The sequence below is a fragment of the Bos indicus genome, chromosome 5 (assembly GCF_029378745.1).
Source record: "Bos indicus isolate NIAB-ARS_2022 breed Sahiwal x Tharparkar chromosome 5, NIAB-ARS_B.indTharparkar_mat_pri_1.0, whole genome shotgun sequence".
Classification (NCBI taxonomy): Eukaryota; Metazoa; Chordata; class Mammalia; order Artiodactyla; family Bovidae; genus Bos; species Bos indicus.
The window spans coordinates 82921099-82936325 of record NC_091764.1 but is presented as its reverse complement, the minus strand read 5'-3'; the positions used below and the strand labels follow the sequence as shown (position 1 = coordinate 82936325).

Here is a 15227-nt window from a genome sequence, read left to right as displayed (position 1 = left end):
TTATGTTAGAAAACTGTATCAAAAGATATTTAAAAATAGGCCCATATATTATCAAGTGCAACATGACATTTACCAAGAGAGATCTTTGACTTAGCCATTAAAAGCCTCAGTAAAGTTAGAAGACTGAAAAAAGCACAGAGGGTGATTGCAGAGAAGAAAACATTTAAATGAAATGAAAAGTGAGAAATTAATATCAAAGATACTTTAAACAAAATCCCATGTATTTGGAAATTAAATGTCCACTTTTAAATGATGGATGTATCTAAGAAGCCATAACAAGGAAATTTAGCAAATATTTGTAATAGAATAAAAATGAAAAAAGAATTCACCAGAATTTTTTGCACACAGCTGAAGCTGCTCAATGTAATTAAATACAATGTGGAGTCTTGACTAAGGTATGAAAACATATAGTGGCTACTGGCATAAAATGTTGTGAAATTTGAACAAAATCTGTACTTTAGTTAATAATATTGTATAACTTGCTAATTTCCCATTTTCTTTTTTTACAACATAGTTTATATTCATACTTTATATTCATTCATCTGTTAATGGTCCCTTAGGTTGGTTCCGTATCTTGGCTATTGTAAACAATGCTGCAATGAACATAAAGGTCCATACATCTTTTCTGACCAGTGTCTTGTTTTCTTCTGATATATACCCAGAAGTGGAATTGCTGGATGATATGGTAGTTCTATTCTGAGTTTTTTGAGTAATCTCCATGTTGTTTTTTCTATAGCGGCTGCACCAATTTACATTCCCCCTAACAGCGTTAAAGATTTCCTTTTTTCCACGTCCTTGCTATCACTTGTTATTTGCATTCTTTTTGATAATAGCCATCCTGACAGGTGCGAAGTGATATCTCACTGTGGTTCTGATTTGCATTTCCTTGATGATTAATGATGTAGAACATCCTTTCATGTGCCCGTTGGCCATCTGCATGTCTTCTATGGAAAAATGTTTATTCAGGTCCTCTGCACATTCTTGAGTACATCTGCCTCCAAACATAAAATTGTTTACCGTGTACAATGAGGAAAAGGGCAATAAATGTTTGTGGACTGATTGTCTCAATGTCATAAGCTAAATGCAACCAAATTTTAGTAGCTCACTAGGAATTCTGAAATCATTTAATTTTCCTCTTTTTATGGAAAAAAAAATAAACCTCATTCTCATTAATTGCCTGTAAATGATCAGGTTTTCTTCACCATGACATGTGATTCCTCACAAACATAGAATCTAGCCCTTCTTTTAGCTTCATTGAACATTTCCTTTAATTTTTTTAAAAAGGAGGAACATTTTTTTCACTGAAAGGGAAGGAAAGAGGAAGAAGATGGGTGCAGAAATATATGCGTTCATAGGATTTTCCAGGGGATGAGCAGAAAGCACCACCCAATTTTTTTTTTTCTCAATAAACTGGAATGAAGAAGAGGTAAGAAGTGGGAGAGAGTGAAAGGTTAAAATAGAGAGGAAAACATGTTAACTAATCAAAGAAAGAGAGGGGGAACTACTTAGAAAAATTCCCATTTATAAGATGGAAAATGAATAAATTAATACAAAAATACTTTTCTCTGAGGGGATGTAAGGATGCTGCTAGGTAGAAATAAATTTCATATTTCTGTGTTCAGAAGAAAAGGATCCATACAAAGTTTAAGCATTCAGGAAATCATATGCTGTGTAAATAAATTGGATGTAAACTCTTATCTTGAACTTATAAGATTTTAGGTTTATAACTGAAACAAATAGCTACCTATTTGCCTGTGATAAAAATAATACATAAAAAAATTAATGAGAAGGAATTCTGTTAATTGTCACTTAAGCCAAACCATTTCCTTTCTTTGAAATCCAGCTGGAAAAGTTCACAGGGCGAGAATTTTGTTGTAAACCCAAGGTACAAACACTCATTACAGGACAAACAGCGGAAATTATTCCACCATTAATCGGTCAGTCATCAACACAGCCCATTCAGACCATTACAAAGGCTTTATTTGCTCATGGACTTTTATGCTCGGGCTATATTTCTTTTTCCTTTCCTCAAGAAGGGACAGACATTTAGTCATCGGGATACTGGCACATCGGGAGAGACACTGAAACTTATCTGGCTCAGTACTCTGCATATGCTTGCCTTGACTTTACATAAATCATAGAGTCCATGCATGAGAGTCTCCAGCTAAATAAAACTCAATGACTCTCAAGGGAACCCGTTTCAGGTTGAACGGATCTTCCTTCCATTGAACTGAAACATTTCCCTGATGTGTCCAGCTCTTTCCTGAGTTTGTCCATTAAAAATTTTCACAACAACTCTAATGTTTATTCCATATGCTGTGGTCACCAAGAGGGAAGATAGCTATGGCATACTCCCCCAGCCTTCTTTCTCCATTTGTTGTTCAGTTGCTCAGTCGTGAAGACTCTTCGTGACCCCATGAACTGCAGTACGCCAGGCTTCCCTGTCCATCACCATTTCTCAGAATTTGCTCAAACTCAAGTCCATTGAGTCAGTGATGTCACCGAACCATCTCATCCTCTGTCACCCTCTTCTCCTGCCCTCAATCTTTCCCAGTATCAGAATCTTTTTCAATGAGTCGGCTCTTCGCATTAGGTAGCCAAAGGATTAGAGCTTCAGCTTTACCATCAGTCCTTCCAATGAAATATTCAGAGTTGATTTCCTTAAGGATTGACTGGTTTGATCTCCTTGCAGTCCAAGGGACTCTAAAGAGTCTTCTCCAGCAACACAGTTCAAAAGCATCAATTCTTCAGTGCTCAGCATTCTTTATGGTCCAACTCTCATCCATACATGACTACTGGAAAAACTATAGCTTTGACTATATAGACCTTTGTCAGCAAAGTGGTGTCTCTGCTCTTTTGATACACTGTCTATGTTTCTCATAGCTTTCCTTCCAAGAAGCAAGTGTCTTTGATTTTCATGGCTGTAGTCACAGGCCACAGTGATTTTGGAGCCCAAGAAAATAAAATCTGTCACTGTTTCCACTTTTTCCCCTTCTACTCGCCATGAAGTGATGGGATCAGGTGCCAGAAATAGCCAAATTCTGGAAAGAATAAAAATTAAGGCAATTATATTTCATCTTTATGATAAATAAAGATTGCTTACCTAAAGCCAATTTCACATTCCAAATAGCTTAATAGAATAGAATTTTACCAGAACAACTTGTGAACAGACAGTAGGAGAGAAAAATGTCTAGTGGGAAAGAGTGTTCTCTGGGTCTGTGACATTTGGTTTGATTATAAGCTGAGCACATTTGATTTACTTTTCACAGTGTTCTATCATCAAACTGCTCCATCTGCTTAAGACTGCTTTTCTTTCTTAAATTACAGAGGTAACGCCAAACCATTGTGACCCATTACAGGCTATACAATTCTGTTGCTAAATTAGATAAGGAAAGCTGATATTTTTCTTACACTCTGTGCCTCTTAATGCATCACCCTGGGCCTCTTCCCTCTTTCCCAGCTTCATTCTTTTTCTTCATAGAAGCCATTGTCTGGCTTACATTAAAAGTGTACTTTAGAGGCTCCCCAAGGGGCTCAGTGGTAAAGAATCTACCTGCCAATGCAGGAGACATGGACTCGATCCCTGATCTGGGAAGATTCCACATGGCACTAGAGCCCAGTAGTCACAAACACTGAGCCCATGCGCCGTAACTCCTGAAGTCCACTTCGCTAGAGCCCATGCTCTGCAATGAGAAGCCACCTCAATATGAAGCCTGAGTGCTAGAGAGTAGACCCTGCTCTCTGCAACTAGAGAACAGCCTGCAGCAATGAAGACCCAGAACAAGCAAAAAAAAAAAGAAAAAGGAGGGAGGGTAGTGTACTTCAGCTTGCTGCCCAATTTTTCCAAGAAGAAAACAAAAAGTTAATTAGAAATAAATAAATACTAAAAGGCTATCATTAGAGCATCACTTCTTTAATGTAAAAAGGGCTTATTCTAATCATCTCATTTCTCGTGAATTTTCTCTTTCGTAAGAGTGCTTTTATGTACCACTTTCCACAGGAAATGTCTCCATGCAATGCAGTTGTTCTGCCATGACCAGGTTCAACCCAGGTGGGTAGATTTTTCTTTTTTTTTTTCAGAAATTGTTCACATGAAGACGTACTGACTTCTCTCAGCCAGAAACCACAGGTCTCAGTTTCTCCTCTGCTGAGGCAAAATGGTTCTCCCCAACTTCTCAGCAGATTTCCGGCAAACTTACTAGTTCATGATCTTTCCATTTCATAAGCTTAACCGTATTAGTTGTCATTAACCCACCCCATTGGCCAAGACCTACCAGTGTTACCCACACCTGTCACGAAGTAATTTCTGTTCAGGGTCTATTGTGGACAAGGACATTTTAATCAGATGACCGGAGCCCGAGGGCATTTTTGGAAGCTGTCAGACTCCATGGAAGTGTGGGAGGACTCCTCAATGCTAGCGGGAGTGTATCAGCCTTCATTCCAATCCTAGCGCTTCCACTTCCTAATTCTGGGACTTTGGGTCCATTGCTCAACCTCTCTGTGCTTTGTGGTTTTTCTCTGTCTTTAAGCCATGTACTGAGCCCCATGGTGATGGGTACCTCCAGCCTATACCACCCAGACTGACCTCAGGCTTCTAGTTGTTTCAGTTCAATTCAGTTCAGTTGCTCAGTCATGTCTGACTCTTTGCGACACCATGGACTGCAGCATGCCAGGCCTCCCTGTCCATCACAAACTCCTGGAGTTTACTCAAACCCATGTCCATTGAGTCAGTGATGCCATCCACCATCTCATCCTCTGTTGTCCCCTTCTCCTCCTGCCTTCAATCTTTCCCAGCGTCAGGGGTTTTTCAAATAAGTCAGCTCTTCGCATCAGGTGGCCAAATTATTGGAGTTTCAGCTTCAGCATCAGTCCTTCCAATGAACACCCAGGACTGATCTCCTTTAGGATGGACTGGTTGAGAGTCCCTTGGACTCCTTGCAGTCCAAGGGACTCTCAAAAGTCTTCTCCAACACCACAGTTCAAAAGCATCAATTCTGCCCTCAGCTTTCTTTATAGTCCAACTCTCACATCCATACATGACTACTGATGATACAGAATCAGAAGGGGGAAGAGCACTTGTTTCCCTAACACCTCACTAACCCCTGCGATGGTCACGTCCCCTGCTCCCCCAGTCCCCAGATCACTGGAATTCTGACTCATCCCATGACCGAGAGCAGCTCGTCCTGGAGAAGCTCTTCATCAGCTCTAACACCATTTTCTTGACTGCCCTTTCAGCCTAGGGGTAGGAATGGCTTCCTGCTATGGCTAGTTTCCTGGATGCCTCAGCATTCCTGATTGATTCCCTCAGATCTGCCTACACATCTGCAAATAGTCCCTTCTTTGAATTTGCTTCAGAATTTCATCTCTGTGTATCTCCTATTTCTTGCTGGATTAAAATACTTCACAGGACTGTTGGAAGGATTAAATAAATTAATATGTATAAAATGATTCCCAGGTGGTGCCAGTGGTAAAGAACCTATCCGCCAATGCAGGTAGACATAAGAGACATGGGTTTGATTCCTGGGTCGGGAAGATCCCCTGGAGGAGGGCATGGCAACCCACTCCAGTATCCTTGCCTGGACAATCCCCATGGACAGAGGAGCCTGGTGGGCTACAGTCCATGGGGTCACAAAGAGTTGGACATGACTGAAGCAATTTTGCATGCGTGCACATATAAAGTACTTAGAACAGTTTAGGGCACAGATTAAATACGCTGTGATTAGCTGTTGTTATCACTAAGGCTGCCATCTCTTCCTTTCCTATCAGTCCTGGAACACAGAGCACTCCAGTTGCCAAAATACTGAGTTAGCCAAAAAATTTGTTTGAGTTTTCCTATAAGATGTTATGGAAAAACCCAAATGAACTTTTTGGCCAACCCAATAGATAGCGGTCCTATCTCTAGACAGCCTTGAGTGTCTGGAGGGCCTCCCCAACCTCCCTCCATGAGGACATTAGCACAGGCTTGGATGGGAAACGAGAGTGAAACTGACTCAGATACAGATGGAAAATCAACAAGCTGGGGCTTGAGGAGCTCAGAGTCTCAAGAAGTAAACAGGCAAAGACTGAAGAATTCAGTCCTTTTGGCAAGATTTGGTCTCCAGGAACTGAAAATTAGAGGAGTCTTTGATTGATTGGATATTTAGAGGGTATGGCAGAGTGCAGGGAAGTATAAAATGCCAAAGACCAACTTCCTGTACTTCATAACTTGGCCAAAGGCCAGGCTGGCTGTTGTCCAAGTTTCTGAAGACCAGGTGGACTTGAGTGTTTGGAACTAAAAGGATCTTATCTTAAAGAGTGCCAGCTGGCAGAGTTCATGTTCACATATTTATACTGGTGGAATCTAGTTCAGGCAGGAACCAAGACCATTCTTTATTAACAGGACTGAGGGCATAGAGGATTAAGAGGCTGTATAGGGTGGTGGTTGAAACGCAGGCTCTTGGGACAGCCTGACAAGATTCAAAATCAGTTCTACCACCTTCTTAACTGGACAGCACTGGGCAAGTGACTCAGGCTTTCTAAAGTCTCAATATTTTAGTCAGTAAAAATGTTAATGACAGATTCTACCCTGAAAGTGGTTATGAGAACTAAATGAGGAAATTAAGGTACAGGGCCTCATATGGCGCCTTAAATATAGTAAGTACTCAGAAATGTTTGTTTTCATAATTCTCATCATTATCATGATCACCATGATGGTTCTTAACCACCAACTGATAGAAATGTTGCAGGCATAAGCTAATGAAAGGGTAACAAGGCTTGTGAAGATACTATAAAGGACATGGAAGTTATACTGTATGATGGTATTAAGTCAACCAACTTATTCTTTCTCCTTTTGTCATCATAAGGATGTGTAGCTCAGATGTAACTCAGATGGTAAATCATCTGCCTACAATGCTCAGATGGTAAATCATCTGCCTGCAATGCAGGAGACCCAGGTTCGATCCCTGGGTCGGGAAGATCCCCTTGAGAAGGGAATGGCAACCCACTCCAGTATTATCACCTGAAGAATTTAATGGATGGAGGAGCCTGGCAATCTATAGTCCATGGGGTCGCAGAGTCAGACACAACTGAGTGACTAATGCTATCTATAGCAGATGTCATAATAGCAGATGCCCAAAATTCAGACCCAGGACAATTGCAGTCAGGAGCCAAACCTCAAGATATACCTGCTCTTTAGTACAGTGATTTAAAAGTCAAGTTCCAGCCTTTCTGCCCATGGACGCTGCCCAGTAAGCATCATTAAAGTGTCCACCCACCCTCGCTGTTGCATGATTGTCTAACTCAGAGTCTCCCAAAGAAACCAAACAGCTGCAGAAGCTCTTTGTCAAACTTTTGAGCTTTGAAACAACTGAGGAGAGTCCGAGGAGCCATTCTGAGCAATGGGGAACACTCAGAGACTGCATGGTAATGAGGGCTCCAAACACCAAGCACTCCAGAGGCTTCGGGTTTGTCACATGTGCCTTGTGGAGGAGGTGGATGCGGCCAGGAAGGCAAGGCCACGTAAGGTGATGGAAGAGTTGTGGAGCCCAAGAGGGCTGTCTCAGGAGAAGATTCTCAAAGATCTGGTGCCCACTTAACTGTGAAAAAAAGATTTTTATGGGTGGCACTAAAGAAGACACTGAAGAATATCACCTGAGAGATTATTTTGAACAGTATAGGGAAGCTGAAGTGTTTGAAATCATGACTGACCGAGGCAGTGGCAGAGAGAGACTTTGCTTTCGTAACCTTTGATACCATGACTCTGTAGCCAAGACTATCAACTACCCTGTGAATGACCACAACTGTGAAGTAAGGAAAGCCTAAGCTGAGCAAGAGATCGTTAGGACTTCACTGGCTGGTGAATGAATGATGGCTAGTGATTTCGGTGGGAATGACAACTTTGGTTGACCACTTCAGTGGTCAAGGTGGCTTTGGTGGCAGCTGTGGTGGTGGCGGATACAGAGGCAGTGGAGACGGCTATAATGGATTTGTGCTATGCTTAGTTGCTCAGTTGTGTCCGACTCTTCAAGCCCCCAGGCTCCTCTGTCCACGGGGATTCTCCAGGCAAGAATACTGGAGTGGGTTGCTGTGCCCTCCTCCAGGGGATCTTTCCAACCTAGGGATCAAACTCAGGTCTCTCACATCGCAGGCAGATTCTTTACCAGCTGAGCTACCAGGGAAGCCCCATAACGGATTTGGTGATGACAAAAACAATTTTGGAGGTGGTAAAAGCTACAATGGTTTTGGCAGTTACAATAGTCAAGCTTCACATTTTGGACCCATGACAGGAGGAAACTTTGGAGGCAGAAGTTCAGTGGTAGTGGAGGCCAATACTTTGCCAAACCATGAAACCAAGGTGGCTATGGCAGTTCCAGCAGTAGCTATGGCAGCGACAGAAGGTTTTCATTACTGCCAGGAAACAAAGCTTAGGAAGAAAGGATAGTCAGACAAGTGACAGAGAAGCCACAGGTTACAACAGACTTGAGAACTCAGCCAGGCACAGTGGTGGCGGGGCCTAGCTGCAACCAAGAAGACATGTTTTAGACAATACTCACATGTATGGATGAGAAACCTCCAGGACTGAGTTTGCGACTAATTGTATAATGGGTTACTTTAGTTTCTCTCCTGTGGAAAGTGCAAAGCATTCCAACGAAGGGTTTTAGTTGGTTTTTTTTTTTGTACCCATGCTACTGGTACATGGTACCAGTACATTTTGTACCCACGGTACTGGTACTGGTACATTACATGCTAAATGTAATAGTCTGATCATGATGCTGAATAAATGTGTCTTTTAAAAAAATAAAAGTTCTATAATCAGACCCATCTGAGTTCAAATTCCAGCTCTGCCACTTCAGAGAATTTTGACCTTTGGGTAACTGACTTTATCTCATTAAGCTTCAGTTTTCTCATCTGTAAAATGAAAGGAGGAATAGTTCCAACCTCTCAGAATAGTTATGGATTTTGAGATGATGCAGCAAGCTTTGTCTCTCATTAGTTTACTTCCAACAGATGAAAGTTGTGAGAATTCAAATGATAACTAAAATAGAAGGCATCCCTAAGAACATTTGGGGACTCTGACAATTTAACAAATTCAGCCATATTGGTAGGAGAATTGACTAGAAAGGGGCATGAAAGCAAATTCCTAGCTTTATGCTCATTCGTGTCTGGCTCTTTGCAACCCCATGGACTATAGCCTGCCAGTCTCCTCTGTCCATGGAATTCTCCAGGCAAGAATACTGAAGCGGGTTGCTGTTTCCTTCTCCAGGGAATATTCCTGACCCAGGAATCAAACCCGTGTCTCCTGCATTGCAGGCAGATTCCTTACCGTCTGAGCCACCAGGGAAGCCCATGAGGGTAAATTGTGGGGATGGTGATTAAAATGTTTAATTCTTGTTCAGGGTGGTGTGTAGAGTTGTCAAAAATTCATTGACTTGAACATGTAAGATCAGTTCATGTAATTGTATAAAAATTACACTGCAATGAAAAGAGAAGGAATAGTTATGAACTCTGCTCTAGATTTACGAATTTATCTCATCCAAGTTTCTATGTGAAGCATATAAAGTATCATTGATAATATTTATTTAGAGAAAAGGTGAGGGAGATATTGTTGTCCATAAGTTACTATTTTTGCTCTAAACTACTCATCTGCTGAAAACCAGTAAGGGCAATGGGGAGGCCCTAGTCATGAGTGTTGTTCATAGGATCCTTGGGAATGGTGAATCCAGGGCTTATCTTCACTGATCTTACTTAGGGCTTCTATCTATAACTGACTTGATAAATGGCTAGGGCAGTTACACCCACCCAAAGACCTGTTTGTATATATATGGCAAAGGCTTCATTAACAGCAGCTGGGGACTTTCCTGGTGGTCCAGTGGTTACAAATCTGCCTTCCAATGCAGGGGACATCCCTGGTCGGGGAATTAAGAACCCATGTGTGCCAGGGCAACTAAGCCCATACACTCCGACTACTGATGTGCCCCAACTAGAGAGAAGCCCATGTACCACAACAAAGGATCTAAATGCTGCAACAAAGATCCCACATGCTTTAACTGCAACTAAGATCTGATGCAGCCAGAAAGAAAGAAAGAGCCATCCACCTTAATTAAAAAAAAAAAAAAAAACAAAACAAAACAGTGGCTGTAGCCTTGCTGTACAGGAGAAAGGCATGCATACCTGATGACAGAAAGGGTGAACCCATGAGTTGATAAATGGATGAATGAACAAATAAGAGCTGACTTACTGGTTGTGATGCATCACCTTGATTATTTAACGTGATTTAATTTCCACAAAATTGTGTGAAGTAGAGGTTATTATCTCCACTTTACAAATAGGAAAATCTATGCTTAGAAAGTTAAGTGGTTGATTAGCCTAGCATTCTATGGTCTGATCATAGTAGAAATGGACCCCATATAATATAATTACATTCTAAGTTGTTGCAAATAATATTTTTAAGAGCTCCCATGTATCATATTAGAGCACGTAATCATCATTTAGTATGCGTCAAGAGGTTTAGTCTGTTTCAGACGCCACTCCAGTCTGTGCTTCATACCTTTGTTAGGGAATTAATCAATAGAAAGTTATGAGGTAGGATACATTTTTAAAGTACTAGCCACTGCTTTCCTCTATTATTTTCTCTACTTCTTCATTCTTAATGTCTTCCAAACAGCAGATAGGTTATTTGAATTCTATTATCCTCAGGCCAGGTACTTCCCAGGTGGCGCTAGTGGTAAAGAACCTGCCTGCCAATCCAGAAGATGTAAAAGACTTGGGTTTGATCCTTGACTCAGGGACATCTTCCTGGAGGAGGGTATGGCAACTCACCCCAGTATTCTTTCCTAGAGAATCCCACAGACAGAGGATCCTGAAGGGCTACAGTCCATAGGGTCGAAAAGAGACGGACATGACTGAATGACTGAGCATGCACACCCTCGGGCAGAATAAATTAACAGAAAGCATAAAATAATGAGCATCTTTTGGCTTTTGACACTTCAAAGAGAATGGCAAGTGTACAGGGCATAAATAAGATGTAGAAATCTACTCAGTAATGTAGAGGATGGGATCCCTGACAAAGATTTCCTGGTGTAGGAAGAAGCTGGAACATAGATGCTAATGTGGCCTCAAGATGGGCCCACTCCCTCCCCTTCTCCCTCACTCATTCAAGAGTCAGGTGGGAAAGAGGCATTACCAAAGCTCCAGATAGGTTTTTGGGTTCCTCAAAACAGCCTAGAAAAATGACCTCGAGGTGTGTCCAATGGATAGATACTGAAGGTGTGGTCCTTGTGGGAGCTGGAATGGCAGGTCTTTCCCATTCCCGGTGTTGGCCATCCCAGTGATACCCGCCAGCATGGACAGATGGTGACCAGAGGTCACATTCAAACTGTACTTCCACTCCTAACCTCTCGTCCATTGAACATTCTCCAGAAATTTGATGCAACTCTGGGAAATGTGGGAGGAAATCCCTGAACTGACAGATTAATTCCTGCTGCATTGGAAGAATGGGGACTCCAAACAGAAATTAGGTTATAGAAGAACAGACTGCTATACTCCCTGCCATAGCTCAGCAGGTAGAGTGTAGGACTGTAGAAAAACAGGCTTCTTGTACAGTTCAGTTTGCCAAGTGGCATTCACTTTACTATAATTGTGTCCACATTAGATAGTCATTCTTCAAATAGTGTGGTTCGGTTCAGTTCAGTTCAGTCGCTCAGTCGTGTGCGACTCTTTGAGACCCTATGAACTATAGCCCACCAGGCTCCTCTGTCCATGGTATTCTCCAGTCAAGACTACTAGAGTGGGTTGCCATGCCTTCCTGCAGGGGATCTTCCTGACCCAGGGATCAAACCCTCATATCCTGTGTCTCCAGCATTGCAGGTAGATTCTTTACCACTAAGCCACCTGGGAAGCCCCACCACAGGGCATGTGGGATCTTAATTCACCAACCAGGAATGGAACCCACTGTGTCCCCTGCATTGGAAGCACAGAATCTTAACCACTGGACCACAAGGAAAGTCCCAGCAGCTCCATATTCTTACTTATGTAGTCATCTCTAGTATCCCATACATCACCTGGATCCCATACATCAAGGATGACTCAGGGATAACCATGCAGATAAGGCAAAAACAACCCAGGGGAGGGAGGAGCCACCAAGCCAATTTCCTTGAAAAAAATTTGTCATTTGAACCTTTGGAGACTCGGTGGCCCAACCCAACAGCTGGGTGGATGGGAAAGTGGTCAAAGGTAATGGAAGTAAAATCTATTTCAATGGCCTGGAAAATAGATAATGATGTTTTGGACTAAGATGTAATGTTGAGACATGATAGATTTAGGAACACACTATATTTTGAAAGCAGAATCAACAGGATTTGGGTGTAGAGTATGAGGTAAAGAAAAAGGTCAGGTCTGATCCCTGTGGAACTGGGTACAAGCCCCTCTGTCCTTGACTTTTGAAGTAAAATGCTGACTCAAGAGTTAATGATTAGGAAATGTCAAGATGTAGAAACAAAGAAGAGCTGTTGGACTAGGGAACTGGTAGCAATTTAGACGATAATTCTGCCACATAACAGAATCATCATATTCCCAGTTCCCTGAAAGACATAGATAAAGGCCTGACACACATTCCTAAGTTGATTTTACTGGAGGCAGACCGCCCTCTCTACCCTCCACTCAGATGAAAACTGCTGACCACAAGAATACAGACCCTACACTGGTTGAAACCAGAAAATGGATGATGCTTGAAACTTCACCTTGATGTCCATCAGTCCAAGAGCTGATCATGCTCTGCGCCTTGATCACTATAAAACTTCTCACTACTCCCTCCAGGGCACTGTCTTCAGGGAATTCACCCACTGTGGGCCCCTTTGTCTAGCAATGCAATAGAAGCTACTCTTCTTTCTGCGTCACCCAAAACTCCACATTTCTATTCGGCACGACTGAACAGAGGCTGTGCAGCCCACACTTACCTGGAATTTCATTACCAACGAATAAAATGTGACTATCAAGACTATGACCAGCATCCATGACTCCCCACAGCACCCCATGTACAGTCTATATCTTTTTTTTTCCACATAGTGAAAACTTTTATATTTGGAATTAACCAGCTGGACTCAGTTTAGATGATCCCAATTTTGTTGGCAACATCCAAAGCATCATAGTTAGGAGCCAGTTGAACGTATGCCTTCTTCTCTCCATCAGGCCTGATCAGAGTATTGACCTTAGCCATGTCAGTGTCATAGAGCTTCTTCACAGTCTGTTTAATTTGGGGCTTGTTGGCCTTGACATCCACAATGGATACCAGTGTGTTGTCTTCTATTTACTTCATGGCTGACTCGGTGGTGAGGGGAGTTTGACGATGGCATAGCGGTCAAGTCTGTTTCTCCTGGGGCGCTCTTCCGGGGATATTTGTGCTGCCTCCTGAGCTGCAGTGTTTTGGGCCGCCAGAAGGTGGGCGATGTCCGGATCTTCTTTTTCTTGTGGCTGTGGACACCTTTCAACACTGCTTTCTTGGCCTTCAAAGCCTTTGCTTTGGCTTCAGTTTTAGGAGGGGCAGGGGCTTCCTTCTTCATCTTCGGTGCCATCTTCATGAAAAGGTATAGTCTAAATCTTAAGAAATAACATTTTCCTAGGACTCTTGAAAACATTCTTCTGTCTCATTTTTAAGACAGCTCTGTAACAGTGTTCAGAAACAGGTCAAGTACTTTAAACTTTGCCCACTTGATGATGTAATGGTTTTAAACTAAATATAGATTTTTTTTTTTTCCCTCATGAACAGAGAATAGTGTTAAAATCTCAGATAGGACTAGTGATGAGAAAGGCATGCTGATCAGAATATTGTTGAAACTATGAAAAAAATAAAGATTTCTCATTAGACTAGGCTATCCTGGCAGGTATGGTGCCCACAATATTCTCTTTAAAACTAGGCTTTTTCACTCCCACACACAGCCCCTTCATCTGCTACCCCTCAGGGTGAATGGTGATTGCCTCAATCTCCTGATCTAGAGAAAACAAGGCTTGGGGAGTGGGTCAGATGGCCAGGGCGCAGGGAAAGTATGTCTGTCTTGTCTGCTCTAGGCAAGATGCAGAGGAAAGCTTATAGAACTGGAGACAGGCTTTCACTGCAAACAATGAAGGAAGGATCAATTATTTCCTACCAGTCATCATGGAGACTGTTGGCAAAAAACTAACAACTTCACTTTTGTGCCCAGAGCCCAAGCAGAGAGAACAAAGAGTAGCCAGGTGCTGACAAGCAGCAACAACCAAATGATAAGGAGCATTTGGAAGAGGGTGCTGGTGATTAAGCCGGCTCTTGGGTTTGAAAACTGAAAAAGGAGAGAAAGTGTTCTTATGGGAGTGTTAAGTTTTATCTAACCATTATTCCTGGGCTTCCCTTGTAGCTCAGCTGGTAAAGAATCCACCTGCAATGCAAGAGACCTGGGTTCAATCCCTGTGTTGGGAAGATCCTCTGGAGAAGGGAACAGCTACCCTCTCTGAGTCACTTCAGTCGTGTCCAACTCTTTGTGACCCTATGGACTGTAGCCCACCAACCTCTGCCCATGGGAATTCTCCAGGCAAGAATATTGGAGTGGGTTGCCATGCCCTCCTCCAGGGGATCTTCCCGACCCAGGAATCGAACCCAGGTCTCTTATACCTACCTGCACTGGCAGATGGGTTCTTTATCACCAATGCCACCTGGAAAGTCCATATGGGTTTGGACAAATGTAAATGACATGTGTCCATCATTATGATGGTATTTTCATGGCCCTAAAAAATTCTTTACATAAGAATTTTTTTTAATTTTATTTTATTTTTAAACTTTACATAACTGTATTAGTTTTGCCAAATATCAAAATGAATCCACCACAGGTATACCTGTGTTACCCATCCTGAACCCTCCTCCCTCCTCCCTCCCCATACCATCCCTCTGGGTCGTCCCAATGCACTAGCCCCAAGCATCCAGTATCGTGCATCGAACCTGGACTGGCATCTCGTTTCATACATGATATTTTACATGTTTCAATGCCATTCTCCCAAATCTTCCCACCCTCTCCCTCTCCCACAGAGTCCATAAGACTGTTCTATACATCAGTGTCTCTTTTGCTGTCTTGTACACGGGGTTATTGTTACCCTCTTTCTAAATTCCATATATATGCGTTAAAGCTATTTTTTGTGAACATAGAAAAATACTAAAATTTGGCTTTTCAATTCCAAACTAAAAAATTTTTTTACTTCCTTTTTCTCAGTTTTGTCTACAAATGCCA

The 15227-nt window shown here is 42.2% G+C and overlaps 1 pseudogene; it reads right to left on the bottom strand.

Moving 5' to 3' along the window:
• Nucleotides 1–1958: 1958 nt before the first annotated feature.
• Nucleotides 1959–13653, bottom strand: LOC109558800 (large ribosomal subunit protein uL23-like; annotated as a pseudogene).
• Nucleotides 13654–15227: the final 1574 nt, after the last annotated feature.